The sequence below is a fragment of the Pholcus phalangioides genome, unplaced genomic scaffold (assembly GCF_987345545.1).
Source record: "Pholcus phalangioides strain wild (caught in Gottingen) unplaced genomic scaffold, Ppha-v1.0 ptg000032l_1, whole genome shotgun sequence".
Classification (NCBI taxonomy): Eukaryota; Metazoa; Arthropoda; class Arachnida; order Araneae; family Pholcidae; genus Pholcus; species Pholcus phalangioides.
The window spans coordinates 10058151-10076449 of NW_028301622.1; positions in this window are offsets into that span (position 1 = coordinate 10058151).

The window sequence follows — 18299 nt, forward strand, 5'->3', positions numbered from 1 at the left end:
TATTCGGATTTTCTCGCCGATCTTCTGGTAGGGGCGCACGTTCCAGGGAGGGTTAGCGATGTCTACCGTTACGATGTCGAGGACCGTATCGAGCCTTCACCCGAACTTGCACTGGTGCCTTGGCCTGCTTTTTCGACCTCTGACTGTTTCGTTTTCGAACGAACGCTCGCGATCGAAAATGCAGTCCTCAGCATCGACGAGAACCGGGTGAAGGGCGAGGAACGGGATCGTCGTGCGATCGAGCCTTCTCTTGCTTTGGTACCGTGGCCTCTCCCTTCATCTGCTGATCGATCGCTCAACTCAACGTTCGTGATCGAGAAGACAGATGTTATGAACGCTACTTTCGTGGTGGAGAGAACGGCTAAGGACAAGAAGAAGGGCGACGAACGGAAAATGCTCTCGCGCAAGCCTCGTCCGGTTAACGGTGCACGCTCGAAAATCCCCACCCCAGCGGGTAGGAGGCCCGAGCGCCCGGTAGCCAAGAGGGTCGAGAGCAAGTCTCGTAAATGTCCTCCCCGCCAGCAGCCTCGGAAGAAAACTTACATCGAGTCTTTCGAGGACGTGAACGCCAAGTCCGCGTTGCTGGCCAGGCTGGATGCCGAGGGTAGCGGAAAAGACGTCGCTGAAGAGATCTCGGACGGATCCTACCTCGAATACTACGCTGATTTGTTGGCAAGAGTCAGAGCCTCTAGGACTGACTAAGTGAAGCGCGGTCGATCGTACGCGTCGTGCAGATAACTGACTGCCTGCCCGGCTTTAAGACCTAGCCGGGATCATAGGGGGAAGAGAGAGGTGGGTTGTCGGGCCTCCCTTCCCCCGTTTTCCTCCTCTAGTCTACGCCTTGTCGCGGCGAGGGGGCTTGAGTGCACCGATGAAGACTTCGAGCTATGCCGGCAGTGGTTAAGAGCCACTTCAAGGGTTTCCCAAGCCGGACAGGTCGGAGTGGAGGTGCCAGACCGAGTAGACAAAACTGCAAACACAAATCCGCGGCAATGCGGTCACGAGAATTCGACTTTCTTTCAGCGAGAGAAATGTCTGGAGAAACTTTCGCAGCGCCATCTGTTGAACAGAATCGATCGCGCGAACGAAATCGCCCCCCCCCCCCCGAGTCGAAAACGCTGGATTCTACCAGCTCGTACCTGATATGACTTTGACGTATCAAGAGTAGCAAAGAGCTCTTTTGGGAGAATACCGACCGATGCGACAACTATCGATCGACGTTATCGAAAAGAATTTCCCATCACCCGTGGACATAGTTTTTTTTTTTTTTATTTACTCTCTCTCCCAAGATTCGTCACTACCATCGTTGCTGAGGAGAACCCGTGTTCGTCTGGGGATGTTTACGTGACACTTGGTCTCTTGTTATTTTTGAGAAAATTGCAGTCGGCTTACATCAATCGTAAGGAGACATTTTTCCCTGCTTTCGCGACTGGCGAATAAATATTTCGTACGAGCAGTTCGAAAATACATATTCATCCTCCAACTCCCTTTTCAAAAACTTCTATACCAACGTGCTTGCTGTTTTTCTCTGCGCGAGTTCTTTCCGAACGAGATTTGTGCGCACGGAAGGCGAGCAGAACATTCCTTAACTTGCCATTAGGGGAGGGGGATACCCGTCGTACTTTTTTTTCCACGAAAAAATTCGCCATTTCCAGGAAAACGTTTCAAAATTTTCTACGAACTGACTGGAATATTCCACGAAATAATTGGAATATTTGCGTACGGAACGCGCGCGCGAGCAGAACATTCCTCAGCTCTCCATTAGGGGAGGGGGATACCCGTCGTAGTGTTTTTCTTTTTTTTTCCACGAAAAAATTCGCCATTTCCAAGAAAACGTTTCAAAATTTTCCACGAAATCACTGGATTATTCCACGAAATAATTGGAATATTTTCCTCGACGCTAGGGTATATAAGGAATGCGAGAGGCTCACTCTTCCTCGGCTTTCGCCTTTCTGTCTCTCTGCGTGTTTTTCTCGGATATACGGAATCGCGGGCCGGCTCTTTTAATTTGTGTGCATCGTTATTTGTACGCCTCGTATTAACGTGTCGTGATGTATCTCTTCGGTTTTTTCGTGGCATTCGTATCTTGCTTCTGGTGGTTCTGGAAGCGGAACTCTGCTCCGGCTGTTGTTCCGAAGACGAACCGCCGCCGTCAGTCGGAGGGGCGTAGGTTGTTACCTCTCGTCTCGAATGGATCTGCTGAACTCGACCTGTCACTCGTGCCGTCGCTCACCTATTCGGATTTTCTCGCCGATCTTCTGGTAGGGGCGCACGTTCCAGGGAGGGTTAGCGATGTCTACCGTTACGATGTCGAGGACCGTATCGAGCCTTCACCCGAACTTGCACTGGTGCCTTGGCCTGCTTTTTCGACCTCTGACTGTTTCGTTTTCGAACGAACGCTCGCGATCGAAAATGCAGTCCTCAGCATCGACGAGAACCGGGTGAAGGGCGAGGAACGGGATCGTCGTGCGATCGAGCCTTCTCTTGCTTTGGTACCGTGGCCTCTCCCTTCATCTGCTGATCGATCGCTCAACTCAACGTTCGTGATCGAGAAGACAGATGTTATGAACGCTACTTTCGTGGTGGAGAGAACGGCTAAGGACAAGAAGAAGGGCGACGAACGGAAAATGCTCTCGCGCAAGCCTCGTCCGGTTAACGGTGCACGCTCGAAAATCCCCACCCCAGCGGGTAGGAGGCCCGAGCGCCCGGTAGCCAAGAGGGTCGAGAGCAAGTCTCGTAAATGTCCTCCCCGCCAGCAGCCTCGGAAGAAAACTTACATCGAGTCTTTCGAGGACGTGAACGCCAAGTCCGCGTTGCTGGCCAGGCTGGATGCCGAGGGTAGCGGAAAAGACGTCGCTGAAGAGATCTCGGACGGATCCTACCTCGAATACTACGCTGATTTGTTGGCAAGAGTCAGAGCCTCTAGGACTGACTAAGTGAAGCGCGGTCGATCGTACGCGTCGTGCAGATAACTGACTGCCTGCCCGGCTTTAAGACCTAGCCGGGATCATAGGGGGAAGAGAGAGGTGGGTTGTCGGGCCTCCCTTCCCCCGTTTTCCTCCTCTAGTCTACGCCTTGTCGCGGCGAGGGGGCTTGAGTGCACCGATGAAGACTTCGAGCTATGCCGGCAGTGGTTAAGAGCCACTTCAAGGGTTTCCCAAGCCGGACAGGTCGGAGTGGAGGTGCCAGACCGAGTAGACAAAACTGCAAACACAAATCCGCGGCAATGCGGTCACGAGAATTCGACTTTCTTTCAGCGAGAGAAATGTCTGGAGAAACTTTCGCAGCGCCATCTGTTGAACAGAATCGATCGCGCGAACGAAATCGGCCCCCCCCCCCCGAGTCGAAAACGCTGGATTCTACCAGCTCGTACCTGATATGACTTTGACGTATCAAGAGTAGCAAAGAGCTCTTTTGGAAGCATACCGACCGATGCGACAACTATCGATCGACGTTATCGAAAAGAATTTCCCATCACCCGTGGACATAGTTTTTTTTTTTTTTTATTTACTCTCTCTCCCAAGATTCGTCACTACCATCGTTGCTGAGGAGAACCCGTGTTCGTCTGGGGATGTTTACGTGACACTTGGTCTCTTGTTATTTTTGAGAAAATTGCAGTCGGCTTACATCAATCGTAAGGAGACATTTTTCCCTGCTTTCGCGACTGGCGAATAAATATTTCGTACGAGCAGTTCGAAAATACATATTCACCCTCCAACTCCCTTTTCAAAAACTTCTATACCAACGTGCTTGCTGTTTTTCTCTGCGCGAGTTCTTTCCGAACGAGATTTGTGCGCACGGAAGGCGAGCAGAACATTCCTTAACTTGCCATTAGGGGAGGGGGATACCCGTCGTACTTTTTTTTCCACGAAAAAATTCGCCATTTCCAGGAAAACGTTTCAAAATTTTCTACGAACTGACTGGAATATTCCACGAAATAATTGGAATATTTGCGTACGGAACGCGCGCGCGAGCAGAACATTCCTCAGCTCTCCATTAGGGGAGGGGGATACCCGTCGTAGTGTTTTTCTTTTTTTTTCCACGAAAAAATTCGCCATTTCCAAGAAAACGTTTCAAAATTTTCCACGAAATCACTGGATTATTCCACGAAATAATTGGAATATTTTCCTCGACGCTAGGGTATATAAGGAATGCGAGAGGCTCACTCTTTCTCGGCTTTCGCCTTTCTGTCTCTCTGCGTGTTTTTCTCGGATATACGGAATCGCGGGCCGGCTCTTTTAATTTGTGTGCATCGTTATTTGTACGCCTCGTATTAACGTGTCGTGATGTATCTCTTCGGTTTTTTCGTGGCATTCGTATCTTGCTTCTGGTGGTTCTGGAAGCGGAACTCTGCTCCGGCTGTTGTTCCGAAGATGAACCGCCGCCGTCAGTCGGAGGGGCGTAGGTTGTTACCTCTCGTCTCGAATGGATCTGCTGAACTCGACCTGTCACTCGTGCCGTCGCTCACCTATTCGGATTTTCTCGCCGATCTTCTGGTAGGGGCGCACGTTCCAGGGAGGGTTAGCGATGTCTACCGTTACGATGTCGAGGACCGTATCGAGCCTTCACCCGAACTTGCACTGGTGCCTTGGCCTGCTTTTTCGACCTCTGACTGTTTCGTTTTCGAACGAACGCTCGCGATCGAAAATGCAGTCCTCAGCATCGACGAGAACCGGGTGAAGGGCGAGGAACGGGATCGTCGTGCGATCGAGCCTTCTCTTGCTTTGGTACCGTGGCCTCTCCCTTCATCTGCTGATCGATCGCTCAACTCAACGTTCGTGATCGAGAAGACAGATGTTATGAACGCTACTTTCGTGGTGGAGAGAACGGCTAAGGACAAGAAGAAGGGCGACGAACGGAAAATGCTCTCGCGCAAGCCTCGTCCGGTTAACGGTGCACGCTCGAAAATCCCCACCCCAGCGGGTAGGAGGCCCGAGCGCCCGGTAGCCAAGAGGGTCGAGAGCAAGTCTCGTAAATGTCCTCCCCGCCAGCAGCCTCGGAAGAAAACTTACATCGAGTCTTTCGAGGACGTGAACGCCAAGTCCGCGTTGCTGGCCAGGCTGGATGCCGAGGGTAGCGGAAAAGACGTCGCTGAAGAGATCTCGGACGGATCCTACCTCGAATACTACGCTGATTTGTTGGCAAGAGTCAGAGCCTCTAGGACTGACTAAGTGAAGCGCGGTCGATCGTACGCGTCGTGCAGATAACTGACTGCCTGCCCGGCTTTAAGACCTAGCCGGGATCATAGGGGGAAGAGAGAGGTGGGTTGTCGGGCCTCCCTTCCCCCGTTTTCCTCCTCTAGTCTACGCCTTGTCGCGGCGAGGGGGCTTGAGTGCACCGATGAAGACTTCGAGCTATGCCGGCAGTGGTTAAGAGCCACTTCAAGGGTTTCCCAAGCCGGACAGGTCGGAGTGGAGGTGCCAGACCGAGTAGACAAAACTGCAAACACAAATCCGCGGCAATGCGGTCACGAGAATTCGACTTTCTTTCAGCGAGAGAAATGTCTGGAGAAACTTTCGCAGCGCCATCTGTTGAACAGAATCGATCGCGCGAACGAAATCGCCCCCCCCCCCGAGTCGAAAACGCTGGATTCTACCAGCTCGTACCTGATATGACTTTGACGTATCAAGAGTAGCAAAGAGCTCTTTTGGAAGCATACCGACCGATGCGACAACTATCGATCGACGTTATCGAAAAGAATTTCCCATCACCCGTGGACATAGTTTTTTTTTTTTTTTATTTACTCTCTCTCCCAAGATTCGTCACTACCATCGTTGCTGAGGAGAACCCGTGTTCGTCTGGGGATGTTTACGTGACACTTGGTCTCTTGTTATTTTTGAGAAAATTGCAGTCGGCTTACATCAATCGTAAGGAGACATTTTTCCCTGCTTTCGCGACTGGCGAATAAATATTTCGTACGAGCAGTTCGAAAATACATATTCACCCTCCAACTCCCTTTTCAAAAACTTCTATACCAACGTGCTTGCTGTTTTTCTCTGCGCGAGTTCTTTCCGAACGAGATTTGTGCGCACGGAAGGCGAGCAGAACATTCCTTAACTTGCCATTAGGGGAGGGGGATACCCGTCGTACTTTTTTTTCCACGAAAAAATTCGCCATTTCCAGGAAAACGTTTCAAAATTTTCTACGAACTGACTGGAATATTCCACGAAATAATTGGAATATTTGCGTACGGAACGCGCGCGCGAGCAGAACATTCCTCAGCTCTCCATTAGGGGAGGGGGATACCCGTCGTAGTGTTTTTCTTTTTTTTTCCACGAAAAAATTCGCCATTTCCAAGAAAACGTTTCAAAATTTTCCACGAAATCACTGGATTATTCCACGAAATAATTGGAATATTTTCCTCGACGCTAGGGTATATAAGGAATGCGAGAGGCTCACTCTTCCTCGGCTTTCGCCTTTCTGTCTCTCTGCGTGTTTTTCTCGGATATACGGAATCGCGGGCCGGCTCTTTTAATTTGTGTGCATCGTTATTTGTACGCCTCGTATTAACGTGTCGTGATGTATCTCTTCGGTTTTTTCGTGGCATTCGTATCTTGCTTCTGGTGGTTCTGGAAGCGGAACTCTGCTCCGGCTGTTGTTCCGAAGACGAACCGCCGCCGTCAGTCGGAGGGGCGTAGGTTGTTACCTCTCGTCTCGAATGGATCTGCTGAACTCGACCTGTCACTCGTGCCGTCGCTCACCTATTCGGATTTTCTCGCCGATCTTCTGGTAGGGGCGCACGTTCCAGGGAGGGTTAGCGATGTCTACCGTTACGATGTCGAGGACCGTATCGAGCCTTCACCCGAACTTGCACTGGTGCCTTGGCCTGCTTTTTCGACCTCTGACTGTTTCGTTTTCGAACGAACGCTCGCGATCGAAAATGCAGTCCTCAGCATCGACGAGAACCGGGTGAAGGGCGAGGAACGGGATCGTCGTGCGATCGAGCCTTCTCTTGCTTTGGTACCGTGGCCTCTCCCTTCATCTGCTGATCGATCGCTCAACTCAACGTTCGTGATCGAGAAGACAGATGTGTTGAACGCTACTTTCGTGGTGGAGAGAACGGCTAAGGACAAGAAGAAGGGCGACGAACGGAAAATGCTCTCGCGCAAGCCTCGTCCGGTTAACGGTGCACGCTCGAAAATCCCCACCCCAGCGGGTAGGAGGCCCGAGCGCCCGGTAGCCAAGAGGGTCGAGAGCAAGTCTCGTAAATGTCCTCCCCGCCAGCAGCCTCGGAAGAAAACTTACATCGAGTCTTTCGAGGACGTGAACGCCAAGTCCGCGTTGCTGGCCAGGCTGGATGCCGAGGGTAGCGGAAAAGACGTCGCTGAAGAGATCTCGGACGGATCCTACCTCGAATACTACGCTGATTTGTTGGCAAGAGTCAGAGCCTCTAGGACTGACTAAGTGAAGCGCGGTCGATCGTACGCGTCGTGCAGATAACTGACTGCCTGCCCGGCTTTAAGACCTAGCCGGGATCATAGGGGGAAGAGAGAGGTGGGTTGTCGGGCCTCCCTTCCCCCGTTTTCCTCCTCTAGTCTACGCCTTGTCGCGGCGAGGGGGCTTGAGTGCACCGATGAAGACTTCGAGCTATGCCGGCAGTGGTTAAGAGCCACTTCAAGGGTTTCCCAAGCCGGACAGGTCGGAGTGGAGGTGCCAGACCGAGTAGACAAAACTGCAAACACAAATCCGCGGCAATGCGGTCACGAGAATTCGACTTTCTTTCAGCGAGAGAAATGTCTGGAGAAACTTTCGCAGCGCCATCTGTTGAACAGAATCGATCGCGCGAACGAAATCGCCCCCCCCCCCGAGTCGAAAACGCTGGATTCTACCAGCTCGTACCTGATATGACTTTGACGTATCAAGAGTAGCAAAGAGCTCTTTTGGAAGCATACCGACCGATGCGACAACTATCGATCGACGTTATCGAAAAGAATTTCCCATCACCCGTGGACATAGTTTTTTTTTTTTTTTATTTACTCTCTCTCCCAAGATTCGTCACTACCATCGTTGCTGAGGAGAACCCGTGTTCGTCTGGGGATGTTTACGTGACACTTGGTCTCTTGTTATTTTTGAGAAAATTGCAGTCGGCTTACATCAATCGTAAGGAGACATTTTTCCCTGCTTTCGCGACTGGCGAATAAATATTTCGTACGAGCAGTTCGAAAATACATATTCACCCTCCAACTCCCTTTTCAAAAACTTCTATACCAACGTGCTTGCTGTTTTTCTCTGCGCGAGTTCTTTCCGAACGAGATTTGTGCGCACGGAAGGCGAGCAGAACATTCCTTAACTTGCCATTAGGGGAGGGGGATACCCGTCGTACTTTTTTTTCCACGAAAAAATTCGCCATTTCCAGGAAAACGTTTCAAAATTTTCTACGAACTGACTGGAATATTCCACGAAATAATTGGAATATTTGCGTACGGAACGCGCGCGCGAGCAGAACATTCCTCAGCTCTCCATTAGGGGAGGGGGATACCCGTCGTAGTGTTTTTCTTTTTTTTTCCACGAAAAAATTCGCCATTTCCAAGAAAACGTTTCAAAATTTTCCACGAAATCACTGGATTATTCCACGAAATAATTGGAATATTTTCCTCGACGCTAGGGTATATAAGGAATGCGAGAGGCTCACTCTTCCTCGGCTTTCGCCTTTCTGTCTCTCTGCGTGTTTTTCTCGGATATACGGAATCGCGGGCCGGCTCTTTTAATTTGTGTGCATCGTTATTTGTACGCCTCGTATTAACGTGTCGTGATGTATCTCTTCGGTTTTTTCGTGGCATTCGTATCTTGCTTCTGGTGGTTCTGGAAGCGGAACTCTGCTCCGGCTGTTGTTCCGAAGACGAACCGCCGCCGTCAGTCGGAGGGGCGTAGGTTGTTACCTCTCGTCTCGAATGGATCTGCTGAACTCGACCTGTCACTCGTGCCGTCGCTCACCTATTCGGATTTTCTCGCCGATCTTCTGGTAGGGGCGCACGTTCCAGGGAGGGTTAGCGATGTCTACCGTTACGATGTCGAGGACCGTATCGAGCCTTCACCCGAACTTGCACTGGTGCCTTGGCCTGCTTTTTCGACCTCTGACTGTTTCGTTTTCGAACGAACGCTCGCGATCGAAAATGCAGTCCTCAGCATCGACGAGAACCGGGTGAAGGGCGAGGAACGGGATCGTCGTGCGATCGAGCCTTCTCTTGCTTTGGTACCGTGGCCTCTCCCTTCATCTGCTGATCGATCGCTCAACTCAACGTTCGTGATCGAGAAGACAGATGTTATGAACGCTACTTTCGTGGTGGAGAGAACGGCTAAGGACAAGAAGAAGGGCGACGAACGGAAAATGCTCTCGCGCAAGCCTCGTCCGGTTAACGGTGCACGCTCGAAAATCCCCACCCCAGCGGGTAGGAGGCCCGAGCGCCCGGTAGCCAAGAGGGTCGAGAGCAAGTCTCGTAAATGTCCTCCCCGCCAGCAGCCTCGGAAGAAAACTTACATCGAGTCTTTCGAGGACGTGAACGCCAAGTCCGCGTTGCTGGCCAGGCTGGATGCCGAGGGTAGCGGAAAAGACGTCGCTGAAGAGATCTCGGACGGATCCTACCTCGAATACTACGCTGATTTGTTGGCAAGAGTCAGAGCCTCTAGGACTGACTAAGTGAAGCGCGGTCGATCGTACGCGTCGTGCAGATAACTGACTGCCTGCCCGGCTTTAAGACCTAGCCGGGATCATAGGGGGAAGAGAGAGGTGGGTTGTCGGGCCTCCCTTCCCCCGTTTTCCTCCTCTAGTCTACGCCTTGTCGCGGCGAGGGGGCTTGAGTGCACCGATGAAGACTTCGAGCTATGCCGGCAGTGGTTAAGAGCCACTTCAAGGGTTTCCCAAGCCGGACAGGTCGGAGTGGAGGTGCCAGACCGAGTAGACAAAACTGCAAACATAAATCCGCGGCAATGCGGTCACGAGAATTCGACTTTCTTTCAGCGAGAGAAATGTCTGGAGAAACTTTCGCAGCGCCATCTGTTGAACAGAATCGATCGCGCGAACGAAATCGGCCCCCCCCCCCGAGTCGAAAACGCTGGATTCTACCAGCTCGTACCTGATATGACTTTGACGTATCAAGAGTAGCAAAGAGCTCTTTTGGGAGAATACCGACCGATGCGACAACTATCGATCGACGTTATCGAAAAGAATTTCCCATCACCCGTGGACATAGTTTTTTTTTTTTTTTATTTACTCTCTCTCCCAAGATTCGTCACTACCATCGTTGCTGAGGAGAACCCGTGTTCGTCTGGGGATGTTTACGTGACACTTGGTCTCTTGTTATTTTTGAGAAAATTGCAGTCGGCTTACATCAATCGTAAGGAGACATTTTTCCCTGCTTTCGCGACTGGCGAATAAATATTTCGTACGAGCAGTTCGAAAATACATATTCACCCTCCAACTCCCTTTTCAAAAACTTCTATACCAACGTGCTTGCTGTTTTTCTCTGCGCGAGTTCTTTCCGAACGAGATTTGTGCGCACGGAAGGCGAGCAGAACATTCCTTAACTTGCCATTAGGGGAGGGGGATACCCGTCGTACTTTTTTTTCCACGAAAAAATTCGCCATTTCCAGGAAAACGTTTCAAAATTTTCTACGAACTGACTGGAATATTCCACGAAATAATTGGAATATTTGCGTACGGAACGCGCGCGCGAGCAGAACATTCCTCAGCTCTCCATTAGGGGAGGGGGATACCCGTCGTAGTGTTTTTCTTTTTTTTTCCACGAAAAAATTCGCCATTTCCAAGAAAACGTTTCAAAATTTTCCACGAAATCACTGGATTATTCCACGAAATAATTGGAATATTTTCCTCGACGCTAGGGTATATAAGGAATGCGAGAGGCTCACTCTTCCTCGGCTTTCGCCTTTCTGTCTCTCTGCGTGTTTTTCTCGGATATACGGAATCGCGGGCCGGCTCTTTTAATTTGTGTGCATCGTTATTTGTACGCCTCGTATTAACGTGTCGTGATGTATCTCTTCGGTTTTTTCGTGGCATTCGTATCTTGCTTCTGGTGGTTCTGGAAGCGGAACTCTGCTCCGGCTGTTGTTCCGAAGACGAACCGCCGCCGTCAGTCGGAGGGGCGTAGGTTGTTACCTCTCGTCTCGAATGGATCTGCTGAACTCGACCTGTCACTCGTGCCGTCGCTCACCTATTCGGATTTTCTCGCCGATCTTCTGGTAGGGGCGCACGTTCCAGGGAGGGTTAGCGATGTCTACCGTTACGATGTCGAGGACCGTATCGAGCCTTCACCCGAACTTGCACTGGTGCCTTGGCCTGCTTTTTCGACCTCTGACTGTTTCGTTTTCGAACGAACGCTCGCGATCGAAAATGCAGTCCTCAGCATCGACGAGAACCGGGTGAAGGGCGAGGAACGGGATCGTCGTGCGATCGAGCCTTCTCTTGCTTTGGTACCGTGGCCTCTCCCTTCATCTGCTGATCGATCGCTCAACTCAACGTTCGTGATCGAGAAGACAGATGTGTTGAACGCTACTTTCGTGGTGGAGAGAACGGCTAAGGACAAGAAGAAGGGCGACGAACGGAAAATGCTCTCGCGCAAGCCTCGTCCGGTTAACGGTGCACGCTCGAAAATCCCCACCCCAGCGGGTAGGAGGCCCGAGCGCCCGGTAGCCAAGAGGGTCGAGAGCAAGTCTCGTAAATGTCCTCCCCGCCAGCAGCCTCGGAAGAAAACTTACATCGAGTCTTTCGAGGACGTGAACGCCAAGTCCGCGTTGCTGGCCAGGCTGGATGCCGAGGGTAGCGGAAAAGACGTCGCTGAAGAGATCTCGGACGGATCCTACCTCGAATACTACGCTGATTTGTTGGCAAGAGTCAGAGCCTCTAGGACTGACTAAGTGAAGCGCGGTCGATCGTACGCGTCGTGCAGATAACTGACTGCCTGCCCGGCTTTAAGACCTAGCCGGGATCATAGGGGGAAGAGAGAGGTGGGTTGTCGGGCCTCCCTTCCCCCGTTTTCCTCCTCTAGTCTACGCCTTGTCGCGGCGAGGGGGCTTGAGTGCACCGATGAAGACTTCGAGCTATGCCGGCAGTGGTTAAGAGCCACTTCAAGGGTTTCCCAAGCCGGACAGGTCGGAGTGGAGGTGCCAGACCGAGTAGACAAAACTGCAAACACAAATCCGCGGCAATGCGGTCACGAGAATTCGACTTTCTTTCAGCGAGAGAAATGTCTGGAGAAACTTTCGCAGCGCCATCTGTTGAACAGAATCGATCGCGCGAACGAAATCGCCCCCCCCCCCGAGTCGAAAACGCTGGATTCTACCAGCTCGTACCTGATATGACTTTGACGTATCAAGAGTAGCAAAGAGCTCTTTTGGGAGAATACCGACCGATGCGACAACTATCGATCGACGTTATCGAAAAGAATTTCCCATCACCCGTGGACATAGTTTTTTTTTTTTTTATTTACTCTCTCTCCCAAGATTCGTCACTACCATCGTTGCTGAGGAGAACCCGTGTTCGTCTGGGGATGTTTACGTGACACTTGGTCTCTTGTTATTTTTGAGAAAATTGCAGTCGGCTTACATCAATCGTAAGGAGACATTTTTCCCTGCTTTCGCGACTGGCGAATAAATATTTCGTACGAGCAGTTCGAAAATACATATTCACCCTCCAACTCCCTTTTCAAAAACTTCTATACCAACGTGCTTGCTGTTTTTCTCTGCGCGAGTTCTTTCCGAACGAGATTTGTGCGCACGGAAGGCGAGCAGAACATTCCTTAACTTGCCATTAGGGGAGGGGGATACCCGTCGTACTTTTTTTTCCACGAAAAAATTCGCCATTTCCAGGAAAACGTTTCAAAATTTTCTACGAACTGACTGGAATATTCCACGAAATAATTGGAATATTTGCGTACGGAACGCGCGCGCGAGCAGAACATTCCTCAGCTCTCCATTAGGGGAGGGGGATACCCGTCGTAGTGTTTTTCTTTTTTTTTCCACGAAAAAATTCGCCATTTCCAAGAAAACGTTTCAAAATTTTCCACGAAATCACTGGATTATTCCACGAAATAATTGGAATATTTTCCTCGACGCTAGGGTATATAAGGAATGCGAGAGGCTCACTCTTCCTCGGCTTTCGCCTTTCTGTCTCTCTGCGTGTTTTTCTCGGATATACGGAATCGCGGGCCGGCTCTTTTAATTTGTGTGCATCGTTATTTGTACGCCTCGTATTAACGTGTCGTGATGTATCTCTTCGGTTTTTTCGTGGCATTCGTATCTTGCTTCTGGTGGTTCTGGAAGCGGAACTCTGCTCCGGCTGTTGTTCCGAAGACGAACCGCCGCCGTCAGTCGGAGGGGCGTAGGTTGTTACCTATCGTCTCGAATGGATCTGCTGAACTCGACCTGTCACTCGTGCCGTCGCTCACCTATTCGGATTTTCTCGCCGATCTTCTGGTAGGGGCGCACGTTCCAGGGAGGGTTAGCGATGTCTACCGTTACGATGTCGAGGACCGTATCGAGCCTTCACCCGAACTTGCACTGGTGCCTTGGCCTGCTTTTTCGACCTCTGACTGTTTCGTTTTCGAACGAACGCTCGCGATCGAAAATGCAGTCCTCAGCATCGACGAGAACCGGGTGAAGGGCGAGGAACGGGATCGTCGTGCGATCGAGCCTTCTCTTGCTTTGGTACCGTGGCCTCTCCCTTCATCTGCTGATCGATCGCTCAACTCAACGTTCGTGATCGAGAAGACAGATGTGTTGAACGCTACTTTCGTGGTGGAGAGAACGGCTAAGGACAAGAAGAAGGGCGACGAACGGAAAATGCTCTCGCGCAAGCCTCGTCCGGTTAACGGTGCACGCTCGAAAATCCCCACCCCAGCGGGTAGGAGGCCCGAGCGCCCGGTAGCCAAGAGGGTCGAGAGCAAGTCTCGTAAATGTCCTCCCCGCCAGCAGCCTCGGAAGAAAACTTACATCGAGTCTTTCGAGGACGTGAACGCCAAGTCCGCGTTGCTGGCCAGGCTGGATGCCGAGGGTAGCGGAAAAGACGTCGCTGAAGAGATCTCGGACGGATCCTACCTCGAATACTACGCTGATTTGTTGGCAAGAGTCAGAGCCTCTAGGACTGACTAAGTGAAGCGCGGTCGATCGTACGCGTCGTGCAGATAACTGACTGCCTGCCCGGCTTTAAGACCTAGCCGGGATCATAGGGGGAAGAGAGAGGTGGGTTGTCGGGCCTCCCTTCCCCCGTTTTCCTCCTCTAGTCTACGCCTTGTCGCGGCGAGGGGGCTTGAGTGCACCGATGAAGACTTCGAGCTATGCCGGCAGTGGTTAAGAGCCACTTCAAGGGTTTCCCAAGCCGGACAGGTCGGAGTGGAGGTGCCAGACCGAGTAGACAAAACTGCAAACATAAATCCGCGGCAATGCGGTCACGAGAATTCGACTTTCTTTCAGCGAGAGAAATGTCTGGAGAAACTTTCGCAGCGCCATCTGTTGAACAGAATCGATCGCGCGAACGAAATCGGCCCCCCCCCCGAGTCGAAAACGCTGGATTCTACCAGCTCGTACCTGATATGACTTTGACGTATCAAGAGTAGCAAAGAGCTCTTTTGGAAGCATACCGACCGATGCGACAACTATCGATCGACGTTATCGAAAAGAATTTCCCATCACCCGTGGACATAGTTTTTTTTTTTTTTTATTTACTCTCTCTCCCAAGATTCGTCACTACCATCGTTGCTGAGGAGAACCCGTGTTCGTCTGGGGATGTTTACGTGACACTTGGTCTCTTGTTATTTTTGAGAAAATTGCAGTCGGCTTACATCAATCGTAAGGAGACATTTTTCCCTGCTTTCGCGACTGGCGAATAAATATTTCGTACGAGCAGTTCGAAAATACATATTCACCCTCCAACTCCCTTTTCAAAAACTTCTATACCAACGTGCTTGCTGTTTTTCTCTGCGCGAGTTCTTTCCGAACGAGATTTGTGCGCACGGAAGGCGAGCAGAACATTCCTTAACTTGCCATTAGGGGAGGGGGATACCCGTCGTACTTTTTTTTCCACGAAAAAATTCGCCATTTCCAGGAAAACGTTTCAAAATTTTCTACGAACTGACTGGAATATTCCACGAAATAATTGGAATATTTGCGTACGGAACGCGCGCGCGAGCAGAACATTCCTGAGCTCTCCATTAGGGGAGGGGGATACCCGTCGTAGTGTTTTTCTTTTTTTTTCCACGAAAAAATTCGCCATTTCCAAGAAAACGTTTCAAAATTTTCCACGAAATCACTGGATTATTCCACGAAATAATTGGAATATTTTCCTCGACGCTAGGGTATATAAGGAATGCGAGAGGCTCACTCTTCCTCGGCTTTCGCCTTTCTGTCTCTCTGCGTGTTTTTCTCGGATATACGGAATCGCGGGCCGGCTCTTTTAATTTGTGTGCATCGTTATTTGTACGCCTCGTATTAACGTGTCGTGATGTATCTCTTCGGTTTTTTCGTGGCATTCGTATCTTGCTTCTGGTGGTTCTGGAAGCGGAACTCTGCTCCGGCTGTTGTTCCGAAGACGAACCGCCGCCGTCAGTCGGAGGGGCGTAGGTTGTTACCTATCGTCTCGAATGGATCTGCTGAACTCGACCTGTCACTCGTGCCGTCGCTCACCTATTCGGATTTTCTCGCCGATCTTCTGGTAGGGGCGCACGTTCCAGGGAGGGTTAGCGATGTCTACCGTTACGATGTCGAGGACCGTATCGAGCCTTCACCCGAACTTGCACTGGTGCCTTGGCCTGCTTTTTCGACCTCTGACTGTTTCGTTTTCGAACGAACGCTCGCGATCGAAAATGCAGTCCTCAGCATCGACGAGAACCGGGTGAAGGGCGAGGAACGGGATCGTCGTGCGATCGAGCCTTCTCTTGCTTTGGTACCGTGGCCTCTCCCTTCATCTGCTGATCGATCGCTCAACTCAACGTTCGTGATCGAGAAGACAGATGTGTTGAACGCTACTTTCGTGGTGGAGAGAACGGCTAAGGACAAGAAGAAGGGCGACGAACGGAAAATGCTCTCGCGCAAGCCTCGTCCGGTTAACGGTGCACGCTCGAAAATCCCCACCCCAGCGGGTAGGAGGCCCGAGCGCCCGGTAGCCAAGAGGGTCGAGAGCAAGTCTCGTAAATGTCCTCCCCGCCAGCAGCCTCGGAAGAAAACTTACATCGAGTCTTTCGAGGACGTGAACGCCAAGTCCGCGTTGCTGGCCAGGCTGGATGCCGAGGGTAGCGGAAAAGACGTCGCTGAAGAGATCTCGGACGGATCCTACCTCGAATACTACGCTGATTTGTTGGCAAGAGTCAGAGCCTCTAGGACTGACTAAGTGAAGCGCGGTCGATCGTACGCGTCGTGCAGATAACTGACTGCCTGCCCGGCTTTAAGACCTAGCCGGGATCATAGGGGGAAGAGAGAGGTGGGTTGTCGGGCCTCCCTTCCCCCGTTTTCCTCCTCTAGTCTACGCCTTGTCGCGGCGAGGGGGCTTGAGTGCACCGATGAAGACTTCGAGCTATGCCGGCAGTGGTTAAGAGCCACTTCAAGGGTTTCCCAAGCCGGACAGGTCGGAGTGGAGGTGCCAGACCGAGTAGACAAAACTGCAAACATAAATCCGCGGCAATGCGGTCACGAGAATTCGACTTTCTTTCAGCGAGAGAAATGTCTGGAGAAACTTTCGCAGCGCCATCTGTTGAACAGAATCGATCGCGCGAACGAAATCGGCCCCCCCCCCGAGTCGAAAACGCTGGATTCTACCAGCTCGTACCTGATATGACTTTGACGTATCAAGAGTAGCAAAGAGCTCTTTTGGAAGCATACCGACCGATGCGACAACTATCGATCGACGTTATCGAAAAGAATTTCCCATCACCCGTGGACATAGTTTTTTTTTTTTTTTATTTACTCTCTCTCCCAAGATTCGTCACTACCATCGTTGCTGAGGAGAACCCGTGTTCGTCTGGGGATGTTTACGTGACACTTGGTCTCTTGTTATTTTTGAGAAAATTGCAGTCGGCTTACATCAATCGTAAGGAGACATTTTTCCCTGCTTTCGCGACTGGCGAATAAATATTTCGTACGAGCAGTTCGAAAATACATATTCACCCTCCAACTCCCTTTTCAAAAACTTCTATACCAACGTGCTTGCTGTTTTTCTCTGCGCGAGTTCTTTCCGAACGAGATTTGTGCGCACGGAAGGCGAGCAGAACATTCCTTAACTTGCCATTAGGGGAGGGGGATACCCGTCGTACTTTTTTTTCCACGAAAAAATTCGCCATTTCCAGGAAAACGTTTCAAAATTTTCTACGAACTGACTGGAATATTCCACGAAATAATTGGAATATTTGCGTACGGAACGCGCGCGCGAGCAGAACATTCCTCAGCTCTCCATTAGGGGAGGGGGATACCCGTCGTAGTGTTTTTCTTTTTTTTTCCACGAAAAAATTCGCCATTTCCAAGAAAACGTTTCAAAATTTTCCACGAAATCACTGGATTATTCCACGAAATAATTGGAATATTTTCCTCGACGCTAGGGTATATAAGGAATGCGAGAGGCTCACTCTTTCTCGGCTTTCGCCTTTCTGTCTCTCTGCGTGTTTTTCTCGGATATACGGAATCGCGGGCCGGCTCTTTTAATTTGTGTGCATCGTTATTTGTACGCCTCGTATTAACGTGTCGTGATGTATCTCTTCGGTTTTTTCGTGGCATTCGTATCTTGCTTCTGGTGGTTCTGGAAGCGGAACTCTGCTCCGGCTGTTGTTCCGAAGACGAACCGCCGCCGTCAGTCGGAGGGGCGTAGGTTGTTACCTCTCGTCTCGAATGGATCTGCTGAACTCGACCTGTCACTCGTGCCGTCGCTCACCTATTCGGATTTTCTCGCCGATCTTCTGGTAGGGGCGCACGTTCCAGGGAGGGTTAGCGATGTCTACCGTTACGATGTCGAGGACCGTATCGAGCCTTCACCCGAACTTGCACTGGTGCCTTGGCCTGCTTTTTCGACCTCTGACTGTTTCGTTTTCGAACGAACGCTCGCGATCGAAAATGCAGTCCTCAGCATCGACGAGAACCGGGTGAAGGGCGAGGAACGGGATCGTCGTGCGATCGAGCCTTCTCTTGCTTTGGTACCGTGGCCTCTCCCTTCATCTGCTGATCGATCGCTCAACTCAACGTTCGTGATCGAGAAGACAGATGTTATGAACGCTACTTTCGTGGTGGAGAGAACGGCTAAGGACAAGAAGAAGGGCGACGAACGGAAAATGCTCTCGCGCAAGCCTCGTCCGGTTAACGGTGCACGC